The following is an 8,567-nucleotide window of genomic DNA, read 5'->3' as shown; positions in this document are numbered from 1 at the left end:
AAAACAGGGAAGCTATACGCGAGCAATTGATCTACAACATAGATATGCAAAATACTATCAGGTACTAAGTTCGTGATAAATTAAAGTTCAATTAATCAAATTTCTTAAGAACTCCCACTTAGATAGACATCCCTCTAATCATCTAAGTGATCACGTGATCCATATCAACTAAACCATGTCCGATCATCACGTGAGATGGAGTAGTTTTCAATGGTGAACATCACTATGTTGATCATATCTACTATATGATTCACGCTTGACCTTTCGGTCTCAGTGTTCCGAGGCCATATCTGCATATGCTATGCTCGTCAAGTTTAACCCGAGTATTCTACGTGTGCAAAACTGGCTTGCACCCGTTCTATGTGAAGGTAGAGCTTATCACACCCGATCATCACGTGGTGTCTCGGCACGACGAACCGTAGCAACGGTGCATACTCAGGGAGAACACATATACCTTGAGATTTAGTGAGAGATCATCTTATAATGCTACCACCGTACTAAGCAAAATAAGATGCATAAAAAATAAACATCATATGCAATCAAAAAATGTGACATGATATGGCCATTATCATCTTGTGCTTTTGATCTCCATCTCCAAAGTACCGTCATAATCTCCATCGTCACCGGCATGACACTATGATCTCCATCATCTTGATCTTTATCAACGTGTTGTCACATGGTCGTCTCGCCAATTATTGCTTTTGCAACTATTGCTATGGCATAGCGATAAAGTAAAGCAATTATATGGTGCTTGCATCTTATGCAATAAAGAGACAACCATAAGGCTCCTGCCAGTTGCCGATAACTTTAACAAAACAAGATCATCTCACACAACAATTTATATCTCATCATGTCTTGACCATATCACATCACAACATGCCCTACAAAAACAAGTTAGACGTCCTCTACTTTGTTGTTGCAAGTTTTACGTGGCTGCTACGGGCTGAACAAGAACCGTTCTTACCTACGCATCAAAAACCACAACGTAGTATAGTGATTGCTTTTTGATCTTCACAAATAACCCTGTTCATTGAAACTGATTCAACTAAACTCGGAGAAACTGACACCCACCAGCCACCTATGTGCGAAGCATGTCGGGGAACGTAGTAATTTCAAAATTTTCCTACGCACACGCAAGATTATGGTGATGCATAGCAACAAGAGGGGAGAGTGTTGCCCACGTACCCTCGTAGACCGAAAGCGGAAGCGTTAGTACAACGCGGTTGATGTAGTCGTACGTCTTCACGATCCGACCGATCAAGTACCGAACGCACGACACCTCCGAGTTCTGCACACGTTCAACTCGATGAGGTCCCTCGAACTCCGATCCAGCTGAGCTTTGAGGGAGAGTTCCGTCAGCACAAGACGGCGTGGTGACGATGATGATGTTCTACCGACGCAGGGCTTCGCCTAAGCACCGCTACGATATGACCGAGGTGGATTATGGTGGAGGGGCACCGCACACGGCTAAGAGATCAAGAGATCAATTGTTGTGTCTTTGGGGTGCCCCTGCCCCCGTATATAAAGGAGTGGAGGAGGGGGAGGGCCGGCCCTCTCTATGGCGCGCCCTAGGGGAGTCCTACTCCCACCGGGAGTAGGATTCCCCCTTTCCTAGTAGAACTAGGAGCCCTTCCAAGTAGTAGGAGTAGGAGGGAAGGAAAGGGAAGGGAAAAGGAGAAGGAAGGAAGGGGGCGCCCCCCTCCCTAGTCCAATTCGGACCAGCCCATGGGGAGGGGTGCGGCCACCCTTTGAGGCCTTTCTCTCCTTTCCCGTATGGCCCATTAAGGCCCAATACGAATTCCCGTAACTCCCCGGTACTCCCGAAAATACCCGAATCACTCGGAACCTTTCCGATGTCCGAATATAGTCGTCCAATATATCGATCTTTACGTCTCGACCATTTCGAGACTCCTCGTCATGTCCCCGATCTCATCCGGGACTCCGAACTCCTTCGGTACATCAAAACACATAAACTCATAATATAACCGTCATCGAACTTTAAGCGTGCGGACCCTACGGGTTCGAGAACTATGTAGACATGACCGAGACACGTCTCCGGTCAATAACCAATAGCGAAACCTGGATGCTCATATTGGCTCCTACATATTCTACGAAGATCTTTATCGGTCAAGACCGCATAACAACATACGTTGTTCCCTTTGTCATCGGTATGTTACTTGCCCGAGATTCGATCGTCGGTATCTCAATACCTAGTTCAATCTCGTTACCGGCAAGTCTCTTTACTCCATTCCATAATACATCATCCCGCAACTAACTCATTATTTGCAATGCTTGCAAGGCTTTAAGTGATGTGCATTACCGAGTGGGCCCAGAGATACCTCTCCGACAATCGAAGTGACAAATCCTAATCTCGAAATACGCCAACCCAACAAGTACCTTCGGAGACACTTGTAGAGCACCTTTAGAATCACCCGGTTACGTTGTGACGTTTGGTAGCACACAAAGTGTTCCTCCGGTAAACGGGAGTTGCATAATCTCATAGTCATAGGAACATGTATAAGTCATGAAGAAAGCAATAGCAACAAACTAAACGATCAAGTGCTAAGCTAACGGAATGGGTCAAGTCAATCACATCATTCTCCTAATGATGTGATTCCATTAATAAAATGACAACTCATGTCTATTGTTAGGAAACATAACCATCTTTGATCAACGAGCTAGTCAAGTAGAGGCATACTAGTGACACTCTGTTTGTCTATGTATTCACACATGTATTATGTTTCCGGTTAATACAATTCTAGCATGAATAATAAACATTTATCACGATACAAGGAAATAAATAATAACTTTATTATTGCCTCTAGGGCATATTTCCTTCAGTCTCCCACTTGCACTAGAGTCAATAATCTAGTTCACATCGCCAGGTGATTTAATACCAATAGTTCACATCACCATGTGATTAACACCCATAGTTCACATCGACATGTGACCAACACCCAAAGGGTTTACTAGAGTCAATAATCTAGTTGATATCGCTATGTGATTAACACCCAAAGAGTACTAAGGTGTGATCATGTTTTGCTTGTGAGAGAAGTTTAGTCAACGGGTCTGCCACATTCAGATCCGTAAGTATTTTGCAAATTTCTATGTCAACAATGCTCTGCACGGAGCTACTCTAGCTAATTGCTCCCACTTTCAATATGTATCTAGATTGAGATTTAGAGTCATCTGGATCAGTGTCAAAATTTGCATCGACGTAACCCTTTACGACGAACCTTTTTGTCACCTCCATAATCGAGAAACATATCCTCATTCCACTAAGGATAATTTTGACCGCTGTCCAGTGATCTACTCCTAGATCACTATTGTACTCCCTTACCAAAAACAGTGTAGGGTATACAATAGATCTGGTACACAACATGGCATATTGACAACATATAGTAAATTATCTATAAAAATCTAAACAGTACAAACATCCAAGAAATTTTGAACGGCTTTGATGGGTCCAAATATAGGTGAGACATGGTGATATCACAACCGACAGCCTCTTTCTGTTATACAACAGCTGGGCATGATGATACATTTGCCAATTTCATGTCATCTATGGAATTCTCCACAGAGGTGTCGTACGTGTACTTGACACCGTTCAAGACATTCCAATGCAGCAGCAACCTCTTCCTAAGTTGTTGCTTTGTTGTCATACATCATAGAGTGCAATTGACAGAAGTAAATATTTCATCAATTTTTTTTATTTCATCAAATTTGGGGGAACTTTCATGTTGATATGGCGTCCCCACCAAAGAAAGGTTGTCTGATTGCACTCTACAAGTTGTATTACGAGGTCTAGGAACAATAAGTTAATTCCAGACTTCCAATTAGTTTTTTTAATTCAGTCCTACTAATTATCTTTATAAGTTTACTTCGACTATATCCAAATAATGATTTTAATTCATGTAATGATGATTTCTATAACCACGAGAACACATCAAAGATGAACAAATTAGAAAGGTGGCAGTGCAAGGTGAGTGCCCATGTCTTAGCTGAACGATTTGCCCAAGATTGCACATCTGAACCTCATCATTGCCCTCCATACCTAATTAAACAAGTGGCAAATATTAGTGTCAGCAGCCTATGTTTTTTTTTTCTTCTAGCAGACTCAGAGGTATTGATCCACTCGTGTTGTTGCTTGACAAATCAACCTGAAATATGAAGAAATTAAAGGCTTAAAGGGTCTGCTGCATAGTTTGGAAAAATAAAGTCAGGTCGAGAAAGACTCATACAAAACTAAAAATTTAGATATGGATCCTAACAGTTTGTTGTGAGATAAATCCCTGGAAATGCAAAGCAACGTGAAGCACTAACGAAAAGATCCAGGATGAGCACTCGCGGACAGCGCGCCTCGTGCGCAAGGATCATGATCGTCGATGTTAAAAAGAAGCGGAATAAGGAGGGGGCATGGCCTGGGATGCGAGAGGAGAGAAAGGTTATCTGGAAGAGTGGAATACGGGGAGAAGAAGGGGAGGAAGACGAATAGGAAGAGGAAGAAAACTAATCACCATTGATACACCATCGTCGACCAAGGAACGAAGCAAGGAAGAACGACGCTTCGCTACCAACGGGCCGTCAAAGATGTGGGCCATGGCCCGGTGAACGAGGGGCTACCAAAATAAACTTGCGGAGCAGCAGCCCAATCACGTGGCCCGCAACCTCTGGCCGTTAAATTAGGGCGGTCAAAAACTAATTGGAAGTAAAATGTGCGAGGATGGCTGTGAGAGCTCCTAGGTCGCCCCATCTTACTGTTTCTTAATATGGCCAAGGCATAGGGAATGACTTTCATTCTCTTTCTATCTTCTGCCGTGGTCGGGCTTTGAGTCTTACTCAGTTTCACACCTTGTAACACAGGCAAGAACTCTTTCTTTGACTGTTCTATTTTGAACTACTTCAAAATCTTGTCAAGGTATGTACTCATCGAAAAACTTATCAAGCGTCTTGATCTATCTCTATAGATCTTGATGCTCAATATGTAAGCAACTTCACCGAGGTCTTTCTTTGAAAAACTCCTTTCAAACACTCCTTTATGCTTTGTAGAATAATTCTACATTATCTCCGATGAACAATATGTCATTCACATATACTTATCGGAAATGATGTAGTGCTCCCACTCACTTTCTTGTAAATACAGGCTTCACCGCAAGTCTGTATAAAACTATATGCTTTGATCAACTTATCAAAGCATATATTCCAACTCCGAGATGCTTGCACTAGTCCATATATGGATCGCTGGAGCTTGCATATTTTGTTAGCTCCTTTAGGATTGACAAAACCTTCTGGTTGCATCATATACAACTCTTCTTTAATAAATCCATTAAGGAATGCAATTTTGTTTATCCATTTGCCAGATTTCATAAAATGTGGCAATTGCTAACATGATTCGGACAGACTTAAGCATAGATACGAGTGAGAAACTCTCATTGTAGTCAACACCTTGAACTTGTCGAATACCTTTTGCGACAATTCTAGCTTTGTAGATAGTAACACTACTATCAACGTCCGTCTTCCTCTTGAAGATCCATTTAATCTCAATGGCTCACCGATCTTTGGGCAAGTCAATCAAAGTCCATACTTTGTTCTTATACATGGATCTCATCTCAGATTTCATGGCCTCAAGCCATTTCGTGGAATCTGGGCTCATCATCACTTCCTCATAGTTCGTAGGTTCGTCATGGTCAAGTAACATGACCTCTAGAACATGATTACCGTACCACTCTGGTGCGGATCTCACTCTGGTTTACCTATGAGGTTCCGTAGTAACTTGAACTGAAGTTACATGATCATCATCATTAGCTTCCTCACTAATTGGTGTAGGAGTCACAGAAACAGAATTTTTGTGATGAACTACTTTCCAATAAGGGAGCAGGTACAGTTACCTCATCAAGTTCTACTTTCCTCCCACTCACTTCTTTCGAGAGAAACTCCTTCTCTAGAAAGGATCCATTCTCAGCAATGAATAACTTGCCTTTGGATCTGTGATAGTAGGTGTACCCAACATTTTCTTTTGGGTATCCTATGAAGACGCACTTCTCTGATTTGGGTTTGAGCTTATCAGGTTGAAACTTTTCCACATAAGCATTGCAACCTCAAACTTTAAGAAACGACAACTTTGGTTTCTTACCAAACCACAGTTCATACGGTGTCGCCTCAACGGATTTAGATGGTGCCCTTTTTAACGTGAATGCAGCTGTCTCTAATGCATAACCCCAAAACTATAGTGATTAATCGGTAAGAAACATCATAGATTGCACTATATCCAATAATAGTACGGTTATGACGTTCGGACACACCATTATGCTGTGGTGTTCCAGGTGGCATGATTTTGTGAAACTATTCCACATTGTTTTAATTGAAGATCAAACTCGTAACTCAAATATTTGTCTCTGTGATCAGATCATAGAAACTTTATTTTCTTGTCACGATGATTTTCCACTTCACTCTGAAGTTCTTTGAACTTTTCAAATGTTTCAGACTTATGTTTCATCAAGTAGATATACTCATATTTGTTCAAATCATCTGTGAAGATCAGAAAATAATGATACCTGCCGCGAGCCTCAGTATTCATCGGATCACATACGTCAGTATGTATGATTTCCAACAAATCTGTTGCTCGCTCTATTGTTCCGGAGAACGGAGTCTTAGTCATCTTGCCCATGAGGCATGGTTCGCAAGCATCAACTGATTCATAATCAAGTGATTCCAAAAACCCATCAGCATGGATTTTCTTCATGCGCTTTACACCAATATAACCTAAATGGCAGTGCCACAAATAAGTTACACTATCATTATTAACTTTGCATCTTTTGGCTTCAATATTATGAAAATGTGTATCACCACAATCGAGATACAACAAACCATTTTCATTGGGTGTATGACCATAGAAGGTTTTATTCATGTAAACAGAACAACAATTATTCTCTAACTTACATGAATAACCATATTGCAATAAACATAATCCAATCATATTCATGCTCAACGCAAACACTAAATAACATTTATTTTAGGTTTAACACTAATCCCGAAAGTATAGGGAGTGTGCGATGATGATCATATCAATCTTGGAACCACTTCCAACACACATCGTCACTTCACCCTTAACTAGTCTCTGTTCATTCTGCAACTCCCATTTCGAGTTACTACTCTTAGCAACTGAACCAGTATCAAATACCGAGGGGTTGCTACGAACACTAGTAAAATACACATCAATAATCTGTATATCAAATATACCTTTGTTCACTTTGCCATCCTTCTTATCCGCCAAATACTTGGGGCAGTTCCACTTCCAATGACCAGTCCCTTTGCAGTAGAAGCATTTAGTCTCAGGCTTAGGACCAGACTTGTGCTTCTTCACTTGAGCAGCAACTTTCTTGCCGTTCTTCTTGAAGTTCCCTTTCTTTCCCTTTGCCCTTTTCTTGAAACTAGTGGTCTTGTTAATCATCAACACTTGATGCTCTTTCTTGATTTCTACCTTCATCGATTTCATCATCATGAAAAGCTCGGGAATCGTTTTGATCATCCCTTTCATACTATAGTTCATCATGAAGTTCTACTAACTTGGTGATGGTGACTAGAGAATTCTGTCAATCACTATTTTATCTGGAAGATTAACTCCCACTTGATTCAAGCGATTGTAGTACCCAGACAATCTGAACACATGCTCACTGCTTGAGCTATTCTCCTCCATCTTTTAGCTATAGAACTTGTTGGAGACTTCATATCTCTCAACTCGGGTATTTGCTTGAAATATTAACTTCAACTCCTGGAACATCCATATGATCCATGACGTTCAAAACGTCTTTGAAGTCCCAATTCTAAGCTGTTAAGCATGGTGCACTAAACTATCAAGTAGTCATCATATTGAGCTAGACAAACGTTCATGACGTCTGCATCTGCTCCTGCAATAGGTCTGTCACCTAGCGGTGCATTAAGGACATAATTCTTCTGTGCAGCAATGAGGATAAACCTCAGATCACGGATCCAATCCGCATCATTTCTACTAACATCTTTCAACTTAGTTTTCTCAAGGAACATATCAAAAATAAAACAAGTGAGCTAAACGCAAGCTATTGATCTACAACATAGATATGCTAATACTACCAGGACTAAGTTCATGATAAATTTAAGTTCAATTAATCATATTACTTAAGAACTCCCACTTAGAAAGACATCCCTCTAATCTTCTAAGTGATCACGTGATCCAAATCAACTAAACCATAACCGATCATCACGTGAAATGGAGTAGTTTTCAATGGTGAACATCAATATGTTGATCATATCTACTATATGATTCACGCTTGACCTTTCGGTCTCAGTGTTCCGAGGCCATATCTGCATATTCTAGGCTCGTCAAGTTTAACCTGAGTATTCTGCGTGTGCAAAACTGGCTTGCACCCGTTGTAGATGGACGTAGAGCTTATCACACCCGATCATCACGTGGTGTCTGGGCACGACGAACTTTGGCAACGGTGCATACTCAGGGAGAAGCACTTTTATCTTGAAATTTAGTGAGAGATCATCTTATAATGCTACCGTCAATCAAAGCAAGATAAGATGAA

This window comes from Triticum urartu, chromosome 7 (genome assembly GCF_003073215.2).
Source record: "Triticum urartu cultivar G1812 chromosome 7, Tu2.1, whole genome shotgun sequence".
NCBI lineage: Eukaryota > Viridiplantae > Streptophyta > Magnoliopsida > Poales > Poaceae > Triticum > Triticum urartu.
Note: the sequence above shows the minus strand (reverse complement) of the source record.